Below are 15,713 nucleotides of genomic sequence, written 5' to 3'. Positions count from 1 at the left end.
TATTTTTTGGTTTATAACTTTTTGGTTCCTTCCTTACAGTTTTAATGTCTTATATTTAAGCATTTGAAAGAGAAGATTAAATTGTAATTTCCTCTTGCTATAGGGTCATTTACTGAATGTACAGTAATTTATTTCACTTCCAGTTGAACTAGTATTTAATTCTTCAGAATCTAGATACATTTTATTACAACTTAACCTGAGGGCAACATTATACAAGTGGAACTGGAATGCAGCTCAAACAGGGAGAGGTCCTTGAGTTGTCCTCTTCCTACTAGATTTAGGGTACATAAAGCATTGTGCTGAGAAAAGCAACCCTTTTCTCAGCACAATGCTTTAGGTCCCCCACAATGCTTTATGTCCCCTATATATATATTGACTGTGATCAACTTTCTTATTGTTATGACATTTATATTTATCAAGAATAAATAAAACATACTGGTATCATTAAAGAAAGATTTAGATGATTATCAGTAGTCTTAGTATCCAAAATTGGACAGAAAAAGAAAACAAAATCAAACAAGGAACTATTTGCATTGTTATGACCATGGATCAGAATGCAATTACTGTATGTTCCCACTGACAGGGAATATAATAGCATTCTTTAAGTATTTGAAGGGTTGTCATAAAGAAGGCCAAAATCTATTCTCTACCAATCCAGTAAGAAGGACCAGGGATAATGGATTGTAGTTATGGGAAGATTCTGGTTGAATATTAAGCAAGAATGTGTAACAGAACAGTTGACAATAGAGAATTACCAAGGGAAGAGGCAAGGTCTTTTGTAATGAATATGTTCAAGTACAGGTCAGATAGCAACCCACTGAGGATATCTTAATTTTCTTGCGCATGGGGTGGATGACTTATTGCTTCCCTTCAGTCCTGTGGTGTATATTGGTGATCCCAGTCGACAAATGAGTAGGAATCAGTTGGATTCTATGGAATTCTATGAGTTTTCTCCCTTGTTTATAGAATGAATATTGCTAGAATGAACGTTCCTAGCATTCATTTTTATAAAAAAGATCACTATGGCCCATTATATTTCTTCTGCTGATCTAAAAACTGCAAAAATGGTAATTTGCAAATTATGGTTGTTTTTTTAAAAAGTCAAAGCTTATTTTTTAGCATGATTCTAAGGGAATTTTATTTAACTTATTTCCTTTAATTATTTGGAGCTGTATATTTCATGTCCTCCAAATCTTGCTGCAAATATTCTGCTAGAGTTGTTGGTTTCCAAAAATGCTATAGTGATACACTGTCATCTGGTCTGGTTACAAGTTCTTAATTAACTTTTTTTTAAAAAAATAATGCATAGTAAGGCAACATCATGAAAAATATATTTGACTAATCAGTTTCCACATATTTCTCGGGTCATTGACTTACACACATATATTTGAGAATACATTTCATTTATTCACTTTTGAAAGACTGTCTAAAACGGCACTCAGCAGTCAAATTATTTTTGTTCTATTTCTTCTCTTGGAAAGAGAAAAAGATAACAAGCTCAGGCCTATGGAATTGTTATTAGTTAGTAACCAGCTCTTTAATTTAATCTATCTGATCCAGTAAGGACAATATTAATGGTCAATGCTGAAATACAAAATAGCAATCCTAGTTTTATATCAGCACCTATCAAAGGATAAGGAAACAAAGTTTGGTGGTGGAAGTCCATAAATGGCATCCTTCTTGCATTCACATGCAGAAGATACAAAATGTTTTACTTTCTTGTTTTATTTATGTAGGCGTATATATTATTTAAAGGGCCAGTTAGCTGTAGTAGTTAAGGCATCAGTCTAGAGACGGGGAGACATGAATTCTAGTCCAGTCTTGGGTACAAAGCCAATTGGAAATCCAAATTCCATATAAACCATAACTTTATTGTAGGAAGGAATCCAATCATGTCAGTTGCCAGAAATCTTTTGGAATGGGCAAGTCTTGCTGATTTTTCTAAACCCCTAAGCAGGCCTGGCAAATTGGTGGCCCAGGGTCCGGATGCATCTTGTGCAGGTCACGCGCACCCTGGCTCTGCAAAGGAAAAAAATGTTGCGATATGTCATGATACATCATGTGATGCGATCGAGTTTGACACCCGTGCCCTATAGGATTGGTGACTATGTTATCTTAGAAAGATTGCTATTCTAAAGAAGGGAAGCAGACAGTGGTGTGCTGGCATTGGCTTGCTGCAGCTTGTGAGAATCGATTGTTAAATTTTCAGTTTGCAAGCTGATTGACAGCTGAGGTCAGCCTCAGCGCTTAATGGGCCAATCAGCTGTTCTGTAGCTAGCTGGATGGCACAACTATGGCAATGGAGCCAGGAGAATTGATTTTTAAACATTTATCTTAGAAAGATTGCTATTCTAAAGAAGGGAAGCAGACAGTGGTGTGCTGGCATTGGCTTGCTGCAGCTTGTGAGAATCGATTGTTAAATTTTCAGTTTGCAAGCTGATTGACAGCTGAGGTCAGCCTCAGCGCTTAATGGGCCAATCAGCTGTTCTGTAGCTAGCTGGATGGCACAACTATGGCAATGGAGCCAGGAGAATTGATTTTTAAACATTTAGGAGCATACTCTTCTTTCTTTTTCTTTCTAGGTCCTCTTTCTTTTTAGAAAGGTCATCCTTATTTTCTCTAATGATGACACTTTCTCAGAGTAGTCCTCCCTTCCGTATCTTATTGAAAATACAGAAAACAGGTTCTGGGTCATGTTAGGCTTTAAACATTTTATTGATTGATTGATTGATTGGTTCGATTTATATGCCGCCCTTCTCCAGAGACTCAGGGCGGCTTACAATGCATTAAGCAATAGCCTTCATACTTTTGTATATACCTGCTTAGTAGGGCTTTCGCCCCCCCACCCCAAGCGGTGTTCTTTTTTATACAAAGTCACCTTATTGCCCCCACAATCCGGGTCCTCATTTTACCTACCTCGGAAGGATGGAAGGCTGAGTCAACCTTGAGTCTGGTGAGATTTGAACTCGCAGTAATTGCAGGCAGCTGGCAGCTAAGTGCTACTTAACTTAACAGCACTTTAGTCTGCTGCGCCACCAAGGCTCTTATTTTTGAGTTGCACCCAGAATTCCATATTTAATTAGTGCAGCTCTCACTTTAGTAGTGTAATGTGGGCAAAAAAAACCCCTGTAACTAATTACACAACTACATTTTGGGCCAGTTGTTGCTTCTGGATAGTCTCCATTGGAAGCCATTGGAAACATGGAGTGGGTTTCAGTACTCAAACTGAAAGATAATCAAGTCATAATTGATAGGTCCATGGGCCTTCTGATCCAGGAAGAGATCACACTGTACCTGGCATATAAAATGGAAGCTAAAGGACTTTCTGGCAACAGCTGCCACTGTTCCCAGATTATTTACCAGTTTGGCACAAGGAATTCCAACACCATTCCAAATGAAAAAAAAAAGGATTATCACTGGCCTATGTTGATTTCTGAATCCACCTTTTGGGGACTGAACCTTAATTTCTTTATCATGCTTGCATTCATGGGATTTCTTCATGTAATCAATTCTTTTTCCCAACCAAAGAATATGCAGTCTTTCTCTGTATTGAAAGTACCAGTAGTTCTTGACTTATGACCACAATGGGGACCTGAATTTTGGTTCCTAAGTGGAGTAGTAAAGTGAGATGTCTTGTGACTATAATCCCGACAATTCCCTTTGCTGTCATGTTACCAGTCATTAGCCAACCACAAGAAACCAAAATGACACCATGAGCTGATCAAGGTTACTTATTTATTGCTGCATGCCTATCTACAAGAAACTCACCAGACTAACTGCATTCTGCTTACCTTGGCCAGGTAAGAGTTTCAGGGATTCTGTGACACTTCCTGTTCTTCAAAGTCCCTAAACTCACCCCCTTCTTCATATCTCTCCCCACACATGCCTATCCACCCCCCACATCTGTGTCCTTTTGCCTTTCCTGCACCCTGTACTGCATGGATCTGGGCTTGCTTGCTATGTCCTGAGAAGCTGTAGCCACCCCACCCCATTGCCCTTGCTACTCTGCACTCTGAGACCCCTGCTACCTTCACCATCTTCTTGTTCTTGCTGTTGCTGAGGCATGTCCACCCTGGCTGTTAGACCTTGCTGAGATTGACTTCACACTGTGAAGAAATAAAAAAATGAAAACAAAACCGGCACACCAAAATGTCCCCTTTGCAAAGAGCTCCTGGGCAGGTCTGGGGCTAGCTTTGCACTGTAAAGGGAAAAAATATTGCTTTTGGCTATTCTCTACCTTTTCTCTCAATGCAAAGCCAACCCCAGCCCTGGGCAGCATCTGGGTGAGGCATGCCTCATTAGCAGCAGGAACAGGAAGGTGATAAATGTGAGTTGAGGTAGTGATATGTGGGGTGGCAGGCAGTGATGGGATTCAAATTTTTTTACTACCGGTTCTGTGGGCGTGGCTTGGTGAAGAAGAATACTGTAAAATCTCCATTCCCTCCCCACTTCAGGGGAAGGTTACAGCAAAATCCCCATTTCTTCCCAATTAACTGGGGTTCAGGAGGCAGAAAATAGATGGGGACGGGGCCAGTGAGAGGTGGTATTTATCGGTTCTCCGAACTATTCAAAATTTCCGCTACCGGCTTTCCAGAACTGGTCAGAACCTCTGAATACCACCTCTGGTGGCAGGGGATCAAAAGGACATACATGGGGAGGACGATAGGTAGATAGGGGGAGGTTGTAGGGCCCCTGCCATTGTAAGGGTGGGCGGGCTGCAGAGTGCCCAATATTGATCACATGACCATGGGGCACTGCAATGGCTGTAACTTCAGGCAAGAGGTCATAAGTCCCTTCATTCAGTGTCTTGTAACTTCAGGTTTTTTTTGTTTTTTTTTTTGTTTTTTTTTAATTTGATTTATATGCCGCCCTTCTCCGGAGACTCAGGGCGGCTTACAATGTGTTAAGCAATAGCCTTCATTCTTTTGTATATTTTTTTATACAAAGTCAGCTTATTGCCCCCACAAACTGGGTCCTCATTTCACCTACCTTAGAAAGGATGGAAGGCTGAGTCAACCTTGAGCCTTGGAGAGATTCGAACCAGCAGAAATTGCAGGCAGCTGTGTTAATAACAGGGTTCATTAACCACTGTACCATCAAGTTGCTGAATGAATGGTCATATATCAAGAATAACAGAGGTGGTATTCAGCAGGTTCTGACCAGTTCTGGAGAACCAGTAGTGGAAATTATGAGTAGTTTGGAGAACCAGTAAATACCACCTCTGGCTGGCCCTGCCCCCATCTATTCTCTGCCTCCTGAGTCCCAGCTGATTGGGAGGAATTCGGGATTTTGCAGTAACCTTCTCCTGGAGTGGGGTGGGAATGGAGATTTTACAGTATCCTTCCCCTGCCATGCCCACAAGCCACGCCCACCAAGCCATGAAATGCCATGCCCAGCAAGCCACACCCATAGAACTGGTAGTAAAAAAATTTGAATCCCACCACTGAAGAATAAGCTATAAAAAGATAGAGCTTTTTTCTTCTACAGCTATAATTAAATTTGAAATTGAGTTTTCTATCAATGAAGAGTGATCAAGCTCTCTCCGTCTTTCTGTCTTTTTTTTTTTTTTTCATTTTCAACATTGAAAGTCATGGTGGTGTTTAATTATTTTCCTGTTTTTCTTGCTGAAGTTTTGCTTTAAGTGTTAGGGACCGACCAGGTGGTTCCGCCCCAGGCGCCTGATGGACCCTGATAGGTTCCAGAGGGAGCTTGGGCCATTTCCTGAGACTCTGGCTCATGACTCGGCTGAAGACCTGGTGGCCGCCTGGGATAGTGCAGCTGCCGGGGCCTTGGACCGTGTCGTGCCTTTGCGGCCTCTGACCCGGCACCAAACTCACCTAGCTCCTTGGTTCTCCGAGGAGCTTAGGGAGATGAAGCGCCGGAAAAGATGCCTGGAGAGTAGTTGGAGGACCAGCCGCTCCGAATCCGACCGAACACTGGTGAGGTCTCATATTAAGACCTACCTAGTGGCGATAAAAGCGGTGAAAACTAGCTATTTTGCCGCTCTTATCGCATCATCAGATAATTGCCCGGCCGCCCTGTTTAGGGTGACCCGCTCCCTCCTCCACCTGGAAGTGCGGGATGACCCCTTGCAGGGCCGAGCTGAGGATTTTGTGCAGTATCTGTATGACAAAATCGCTCAGATTCAGGAAGGGCTGGCCTCTGACTGGGTATGTCCGGACGGGATGACTGAGGCAGGTCTTGAGAGTATTATCTGGGGGGAGTTCGATCCTGTGGCTCCCGAGGACATGGACAGGGTCCTGGGATGGCTGAACACGACCACATGTTTATTGGACCCGTGTCCCTCCTGGTTGGTACTGGCTTCCCGGGAGGTGACACGAGGCTGGCTCCAGAAGATTGTTAACGCTTCTTTGAGTGAGGGGGTCCTGCCGGCCGCTTTGAAAGAAGCGGTTGTGAGGCCCCTCCTCAAGAAGCCCTCTCTGGATCTGGCTGTTTTGGCTAACTATCGTCCAGTCTCCAACCTTCGCTTCGTTACGAAGGTTGTTGAGAGTGTGGTAGCACAACAGCTTCCCCGGTACCTGGATGAAGCTGTCTATCTAGACCCGCTCCAGTCTGGCTTCCGGCCTGGGCACAGCATGGAAACGGCATTGGTCACGTTGGTGGATGATCTCTGGAGGGCTCGGGATAGGGGTTGCTCCTCTATCCTGGTCCTGTTAGACCTCTCAGCAGCTTTTGATACCATCGACCATGGTATCATGTTGCACCAGTTGGCGGGGTTGGGGGTGGGGGGCACCGTTCTGTGGTGGTTCTCCTCCTACCTCTCTGACCGGTCGCAATCTGTGTTGACAGGGGGGCAGCGGTCGACCCCGAGGCACCTTGCTTGTGGGGTGCCACAAGGGTCGGTCCTCTCGCCCCTTCTGTTCAACATTTATGTAAAGCCGCTGGGTGAGATCATCCGTGGCTTCGGGGTGGAGTTCCATCAGTACGCTGATGACACCCAGCTGTACATCTCCACCCCAGGCCACTCCAACGATGCCCTTGAAGTGATGTCCCAGTGCCTGGAGACCGTGCGGGCCTGGATGGGGAGAAACAGGCTCCGACTCAACCCCTCCAAGACCGAGTGGCTGTGGCTTCCGGCGTCCCGATATAGCCAGCTGACGCCATCGCTGGCTATTGGGGGCGAATCACTCGCCCCCACGGAGAGGGCTCGTAACTTGGGCATCCTCCTGGACGCACGGCTGTCTTTAGAAGATCATTTGATGGCCGTGGCCAGGGGGGCTTTTTATCAGGTTCGCCTGATATACCAGTTACGCCCCTTTCTAGATTGGGACTCCCTACGCACAGTCACTCAGGCACTCGTCACTTCCCGCCTGGACTACTGCAATGCTCTCTACATGGAGCTCCCCCTGGGGTGCACCCGGTGGCTCCAGCTGGTCCAGAACGCGGCCGCGCGGGGGATTATGGGGGCGACGAGGCGCTTCCATGTGACACCTCTCCTGCACGAGCTGCACTGGCTCCCAGTGGTCTTCCGGGTGCGCTTCAAGGTGTTGGTGACCACCTTTAAAGCGCTCCATGGCTTAGGGCCGGGGTACTTACGAGACCGCCTTCTGCCACCAATAGCCTCCCACCGGCCAGTACGCTCGCACAGAGTGGGCCTCCTCAGGGTGCCATCCACCAGACAATGTCGGCTGGCGACCCCCAGGGGGAGAGCCTTCTCTGTGGCGGCGCCCACCCTCTAGAATAACCTCCCCCCAGAGATACGTACAATAACAGACCTCCGGATTTTTTGTCGGGCCCTGAAAATCTATTTATTTCAACTAGCTGGGCTGGCTTGAGTTAAATTTTAAATTGATTTTAAATTGGGTTGTTTTAATTTACGGCCAAAATATTTAATTATTTTAAACTGTTTTTTAAATTTTGTATGTTCTGTTTTTACTTGGCTGTTCACCGCCCTGAGTCCTATTTGAAGAAGGGCGATATAGAAATGGAAACAAATAAAATAAATAAATAAATAAATAGTACTGCTGCCCTTTGATGTTTTTATTTGCTCTTTCATTGCTTCATTATACTTTCTCCTCTAGTGTAAAATGCTTTGATTATTATTTTAACAGAAAAAAATACAAAAATAAATTAAACTCTTAACTACTTTAAGAAGAAGAACAGAGCATAAATAAACTTCATATCATGAAACAAAAAGGAAAGTTATTTCTGTTCTGCTGCTACTTAGGCTAATATACAGTTTGTTGTTATTAGAACTCAGGAAAACATAACATCATAAAGACTTGTTTGATACAGGTCATCTTTAAGGTATTTTACACCATTTTTTTACATACCTACATTAGCTGTTTTCAATAATGGCTTATCATGCTGCTTTTTAAACTATAAAGATTTTATTTTAAAAATTACAACAATAAGATATAATCCCAATGCAGGTTTATGAGCTTCATATAAAGTTTACCAGTCCATTTTACCATGATGTCAGAATTTTTTTTGTTAGTTTCCTCCTTAACCACTGGATTTTCTGTTAAGAAATGTAACTATGTATTTGCTTGCAATCTTTTAAAATGACTCAAAAGAAGATGGTAATTAAAGATCAATGGGAACTTTTATACAAACCAAGAGAAAAAGAATGAAACATTAGGACTTACAGACTAGAAAGCACCAGAAAATATATTAAGCAAGAACAAAAAGAGTGAAGGGATAAATTTTTATAAATTCAAATAAACAAGATGTCATACCGTAGTTTTAAAAGAGAGAGATCTGTACGTAATGAACTAAAAAAAAGAAAGGATTGGGATAAGAGAAGATGAAATAGAACTGGTTGAGAACATAATTAGATTTTGATGAAAGAATGAACCTTGTTGTCAACAAACAAAAGCAATAAAGTTAGAAGGCTAAAACTACAAAGAGATTGAAACCATTACACAAAAGGTTTGAAACAGGGGTGAAATCGCCCGATCCAGTAGCGATGGCAGCGGGTGGTTCGGAGAACCGGTAGCAAAAATCCCTGCGCCCACCCCCCCATGGCCAGCTGAGCCGCACAATCATCAGAGGCTTTTTTTTTTTACTTTTAAAAGCATTTTTTCTACAACCTTTTCGGCCGAAAAAATGCTTTTAAAAGTTAAAAAAAAACCTCTGATGATCACGCGGCTCAGCTGGGATCGTCAGAGGCTTCTAAAAGCAGTTTTTCTACAACCTCCTTGGCCGAAGAGGTTGTAGGAGGAAAAAATACCTTTAAAAGCCTCTGGCGATCCCAGCTGAGTTGCTTGATAGTCAGAGGCTTCTAAAAACATTTTTTTCTGCAACCTCTTAAGGTAGAAAAAATGCTTTTAAAAGTTAAAAAAAAAAGTTGGCCATGCCCACCCAGTCACATTACACCCCCCCCCCACCAAGCCATGCCCACAGAACCGGTAGTAACAAATTTTAGATTTCACCCCTGGTCTGAAACTAATACAATACTGTAATGAAAAGCAAGATTTTTCTGAAGAAAAAGGCTGTCTGTCTTTTGTTCTTCTGTCTGTCCTGTTACTGCAATATTATTTGGAAGAACACTGCTTAGTAAACTTTCAGCTTGAGAGTTACTTTTCTTAAATTAGTCACTTGAGGACAAACATACAGTCAAACTTTAAATGATGCAGCCAGCCATGTGTGTTCTTCAGATGCCTTCACTCTAATAGAGGTAGTGGAGCTATTAATAAAGATGAACAAAGACAAGGTTAAGTCTACTACTCTTGCTCTTTTACTCTGTTGCTTCAGGCTGTTTTATGCTAACTTGTGCCATATTGTAAATGAGCTGAGCTTTGGAGAAAAGTGCTTGATATTGGATGGAGGATACATGCAGCCATCACCTGTACTCTTACTTTGATTCCAGACAAAGCCCACACATAGAAGTTATAAACCATTGTCCCATAACCTTATAAGCCAGAATATAATTAATTTGTTTAATAATTAATTAATTTGTTGATAGATTATATTTTAAGTTCAGCTGATAACCATAGTTTGAAAGTCGAATTGCAAGCCCAAACACAAATTGTAAAATCAAGAAAAATGGTTTAGAACTATAAAGAAGATCTATAATAAGTAGAAGTCTCGGCAGGACTAAATTGATAGTCAAACTAGTTTTGATAGTAAATAAATTTAAAATAGGGCTCACTGGATTTTGTGTAGCTTTATTTATAAATTGCAACTGAGGGATTGTGTTTGTTTTCTTTCTTTCTTTCTTTTTTTAATTTTCAAAAAACCTTTATTAAAATTTAAAATATTAAAATACTAATACAAGTACGTCTGTAACAAAAATACGTCCATGATAGTTGTACAATTCAACGTCATTCCAACAGTACACAAATCTTAACTCTATTCATATATTCTCAGATATTCTTTCTTGATTGAATATATGTAAACACAATTTATGTCTTATTTTGATCTATATATTTCCTATTTTTATTTTCTATCTATTGATACTAGTTTTCCCAAGTTGAGTAATATTCCTAGTCTTCCTTGTTATTTAATTCTATAGTAAGTTTGTCCATTTCTGCACACTCAAAGATTTTCCAGATTGTTACACAATCTGTCGGTGTAGTGGACATTTTCCAGGCTTGTGCGAGTACAATTCTTGCTGCTGTAATAATATGTGTTTGTTTTCTTTCATTGATTTGTTGTTGTTGTTAGTTACGAAGTTGTGTCTGACCCATCGCGACCCTATGCACAACATTCCTCTAGGCCTTCCTGTCTTTTATCATCCTCTGGAGTCCATTTAAACTCCCGCCTACTGCTTCAGTGATTCCATCCAGCTACCTCATTCTCTGTCGTCCCTTTCTTCTTTTGTCCTCAGTCTTTCCCAGATCTTCTCCAGTGAGTCCTTCATTCTCATTAGGTGGCCAAAGTATTTGAGTTTCATCTTCAGGATCTGGCCTTCTAAAGAGCAGTCAGGGTTGACCTTCTCTAGGACTGACCGGTTTGATCGCCTCGCAGGGGTCTTCTCCAGCACCATTGTTCAAAGGCCTCAGTTCTTTGGCGCTCAGCCTTCCTTATGGTCCAACTTTCACAGCCATACATTGTAACTGGGAAAACCATAGCCTTGACTATACGCACTTTTGTACAGGATAATGTATCTGCTTTTTAGTATGCTGTTTAGATTTGCTATAGCTTTCCTCTCCAGGAGCAAGCGTCTTTTAATTTCTTGGCTGCAGTCCCCATCTGCGGTGATCTTGGAGCCCAGGATCACTTGGAGCTCTCATTGGTAGATAAGATTTATAAATAGCCTATTTTATATTATAGTAAATTATTCCTAGCTATGTCTAGTCTAACGAAGCATTGACGATTTCCAGAACTGTGAAGCTCTTGGCTGAACTGGACAGCATGTATTCAAAGGGATGGCTGAATGTTTCTCTCAGCTTTCTTACCATTTGACTATCCTTTTGTATATTTAGCTGGTGAGCACTTTTTCCTCCTAAGCATTAAAAAAAAAAGGGTGGGGGAAACTCTGTTGGCTTTCCCATCAATTTATTTTCTGAATTTTGGAGTCATTGATGAGCAGATATAGAACTAGTATCGTTATGGCTCATTTTGCTTAGATCAGAGGTGGTAGTCAGCAGGTTCTGACCAGTTCTGGAGAACAGGTAGCGGAAATTTTGAGTAGTTTGGAGAACTGGTAAATACCACCTCTGACTGGCCCCTCCCCCATCTATTCTCTGCCTCCTGAGTTTCAGCTGATCGGGAGGAAATGGGGATTTTGCAGTAACCTTCCCCTGGAGTGGAGTGGGAATGGAGATTTTACAGTATCCCTCCCCTGCCATGCTCACCAAGCCACGCCCACCAAGCCATGCCATGTCACAACCACCAAGCCACGCCCACAGAACCAGTAGTAAAAATTTTTGAATCCCACCACTGGCTTAGATTACTACTTTTAATTCATGTAAGCATTTTTGTTTTTAGCAAATTTAACAAACTACAGATTGGGGAAAAAAATGGTAGCCCGAGTAAATTTGTTTTATTTTTTTACAATTCTTTCAAAACTTGGTTGTGCTTTCTGAAGAAGAAAAAAAACATGTCTGAATCACTCAGGCAAAAATGGTCTTTTATTACTTTTAAAGGCAGCATGTTTTACTCTTCATGATAAGAGAAGAAAGGAGATTCTGAAAGAGGCAACTTTCAGAGCCTTGTGAAGCACAAGGCACACATCTGAAAACAGGGTTAATCAGAGCTGGGTAGCTAAAAAGCAGCTCAATGCTTTATACATGTATTTTCCTTTGAGTATTCAAATTTCAGCTGATAAGATAAAAGAACCTACTATCTCTCTTCATTTAAAAAGACAAGAGGGGCTAAAAGATATACAGTATTGCAAAAAGTAGCATTTTCTTTCCAATCAGTAGGAATAACAAAATATTTGGTTGATACTAAAAGTTTCTGGGATATTTTTAGAATTGAGTGATAGCTTTATCAAGTAATCATATTGCATAGTATTTTTCAGCTAGCTAAATACATTTTGTTAATGGCAATTATGTGCAAATAAACAATATAATGATACTGCAGTTGTCAGTTGTCTTGTTTTGTTGTTATCATTTAAAACATTTCAAAATATGTGTTATAAAACAGAGTTTATGAAAACAAAACCAGATATATATATGAAATAAAGTAATGTTTTAAACTGCCTAAGGTTTTTAACCCTAATAATGAAACTTGAATCTCCTTAATTCACTTGTGCTTTGATCAAATCCTTCAATTAAAAAAGAATGTCTTATACGTGTAATTTTGCCACAGATTATCTTATCCTTCATCAGGATAGTAGAATGTATTGTATTTCTAATTAATTGTAGACATTCAAACTATCACCTCCATCTATAAATTGGTATATGCAAGTTTTATGTAAAACTATGCTTTAGCTCCTTGCTATATTGCTTGCATATAAAATGTGTGTATTATCAATTCAAAACATGTTTCTTCAAATTATAGCTTATCACACCATTATTCAAAGACAAGAACTAGATAACATAATCTAATTCAACATTTTACAGGAAAGCATCTGAAAAGTGTGCTCAAAATAATAATAATAATAATAATAATAATAATAATAATAATAATAATAATAATAATAATAATAATAATAATAATAATAATAATTTTATTTCTATACCGCCCTTCTCCCGAAGGACTCAGGGCGGTGTACAGCCTATTTAAAAACACAAAACAAAACAACGATTAAAATTTAAAATCATTAAATAGATTAGGCTCAAATTAAAATCCCAGAAATTTAAAATACCCCAATTTAAAATTATTATGTTGATAGCCCGGCCTGGCAGAACAACAGGGTCTTCAGTGTGCAGCGAAACACCCGGAGGTTGGAGATCTTACGTATTTCCGGGGGCAGTTCATTCCACAGGGCAGGGGCTCCCACAGAGAAGGCCCTCCCCCTGGGTGTCGCCAGCCGACATAACTTGGCCGATGGCACCCTGAGGAGACCCTCTCTGTGGGAGCGGACTGGTCGGTAGGCTATTGGTGGCAGAAGTCGGTCTCGAAGGTACCCGGGTCCTATGCCATGGAGCGCTTTAAAGGTGGTAACCAACACCTTGAATCAAAAAGCGTTTGTATGCACATAATTAAAGCAAAATATTCTAAATTTTAAACTTCTAAATATAGCTCTTTTTCTGTTAACCTAACAGTTTTCTGTATCATAATTAACTTGTGATACTCCAGGATTTAGTCCCTAAACTGGATCTGCTGAATTCCATATGTATCTTGATTCACATTCTTGAGTTTTAAGCTATTTGAAGAGATAGCATGGTATTTCTATAGATTGGCAAGAATATTTATGTGGAATTCATTTAGCCTAATAAAATGCACTTTGAATTGTTTTCAGAATTTTTTTAAAAAAAAATAGCTTGTGCAATTAGTTTAGTTGTAGAATAAATAGATTTAGTAGAAAAAAAATCCTTACTTCTCTAGTTTGTATCAGAAATAATTCTATTGAAATACTTAGTTCTACACTAGCCTAAAGCCTTCATCTACAATACATAGAGCATGGTTACTCAATGTTACCAGGGCATGAATGTGGCCAGGCCTCTACTATTCAAATGTACAGCTCCAATGTTTCCTTAAAAATAAACCTTAGTTTATTCAGTGCAAAATATTCCAATAAAGGATTACAACCATAGTTGATCATTGGATAACAGTGCTTAAAAAGAGCCTGTTATCCAATGCAACTGTTGAACAGCACAAGAATGATACAGAATAGAATACAGAATACCAGAGTTGGAAGGGATCTTAGCGGTCTTCTAGTCCAACCCCCTGCTCAGACAGGAAATCCTATACTATTTCAGACAAAGAGTTGTCCAAGCTCTCCTAAAAAACTTCCAGTGTTGGAGCATTCACAAGTTCTGGAGTCAAGCCATTCCACCGATCAATCGTTCTAACTGTCAGGGAATTTCTCCTTAACTCTATGTTGCTTCTCCCCTTGATCATTTTCTACCCATTGCTTCTTCTCTTGCCTTCAGGTGCTCTGGAGAATAGGTTGACACTCCTTGATGGCAACCCCTTAGTTCTTAAGGTTTTGGATCCAGTGCCTTGGATCCCTACAGATAATGGTTCTGTAGCTCCATTATCAAGACTATGAATGTTTTGTCTTAAGATATTTGAAAGCCATATCAGTCATAATGGTTAATACTAAGCAAAAATTGACAAATAGCTTGACTCAAAATTTGAGTGTCTTATATGTTGAAATGATTAACAGTTCTCTTGGGCATAAATGCCAACTACTATTTTGATTTCTGTTATAAATTGCCCAGATTTTGGATCTATCCTTTTTGAGAGAAGGTGATTCATTCAAATGATTATTTGTCACTGGATCACACAAAGCATGATTACTGTTTAGTCCTAAAGTTCCCTAGATAGCTTCGGGAAATCATCTCTCTATCTAACCTAGCTCAAGAATTTTCTGGGGATAAATAGATAGAAGATGAACTATAATACTCTGTGCACATTGAAAGGAATACAAGAAGAATGTCATATCATCTCTCCATATATTTGTCTCTTTCTTATTGAATTTTTCTTTTGTACTACATCCATCTTTTCCCTATGTATTTGTCTTTATTGAATTTTCCTTTGGCTTTGCATCCATATTTCATTGACAAATTTAGTATGTGAGTCAGTACAGTCAGAGGGGAACTAAATACTTGTTTATTTGTCACTAAGCACTGTGGCATTAATTTTTTTGTCTCATGCTCAAATATTGGATTCCTATTATAGGTAGCTATACTTAAAGCAAGGCAAATGTCTATCTCTGAATTAAATTTGCTTTCTAATAATGGCATCTGCTTCAAAATGTCTTTCCCTGCTTTCTCAGCTAGGTGCATTTATCTAGCAAGACTGGAGGCTGCAGACCTACTGACATAATTAGTTTGCTTATTATAAATGGATTTATAGCATAAATGCTTCTCTTTGCCCTTAGTATACAAAGAGGAAATAGTATATATGAATGTAGAAAAGCATTCATATTCCCATGCAGCTGATCAGGCCTGGTAAGAATATATTCTGTTGCAGTGAATAGTCTATACAAATCTGTTACTCTGTGAATAACCAGAATACCTTAGCAAAAGTAACTAATATTTTTCTTAACAATGAATAAACCAATTTACCACATTTAATTGTCACTTAAATATACATAATTCGAAGAAAGGACCAATATTCATTTACTTTGCCTCCCAATTTCCACTAAGATGGACTTTGTATGCAAATATCAGTAATATACACATCATAAA

At 40.1% G+C, this 15,713-nt stretch overlaps 1 protein-coding gene across 2 annotated transcripts in view; it reads left to right on the top strand.

Moving 5' to 3' along the window:
- The window catches only part of KCNN2 (potassium calcium-activated channel subfamily N member 2), a 78,420-nt gene that overhangs the window by 15,927 nt on the left and 46,780 nt on the right, over positions 1 to 15,713 (top strand). The window lies entirely within an intron of this gene.

The sequence above is a fragment of the Pituophis catenifer genome, unplaced genomic scaffold (assembly GCF_029215685.1).
Source record: "Pituophis catenifer annectens isolate HBS135680 unplaced genomic scaffold, rPitCat1.0.hap2 SCAF_2, whole genome shotgun sequence".
Classification (NCBI taxonomy): Eukaryota; Metazoa; Chordata; class Lepidosauria; order Squamata; family Colubridae; genus Pituophis; species Pituophis catenifer.
Note: the sequence above shows the minus strand (reverse complement) of the source record. Positions and strands in the feature narration are given on the sequence as shown.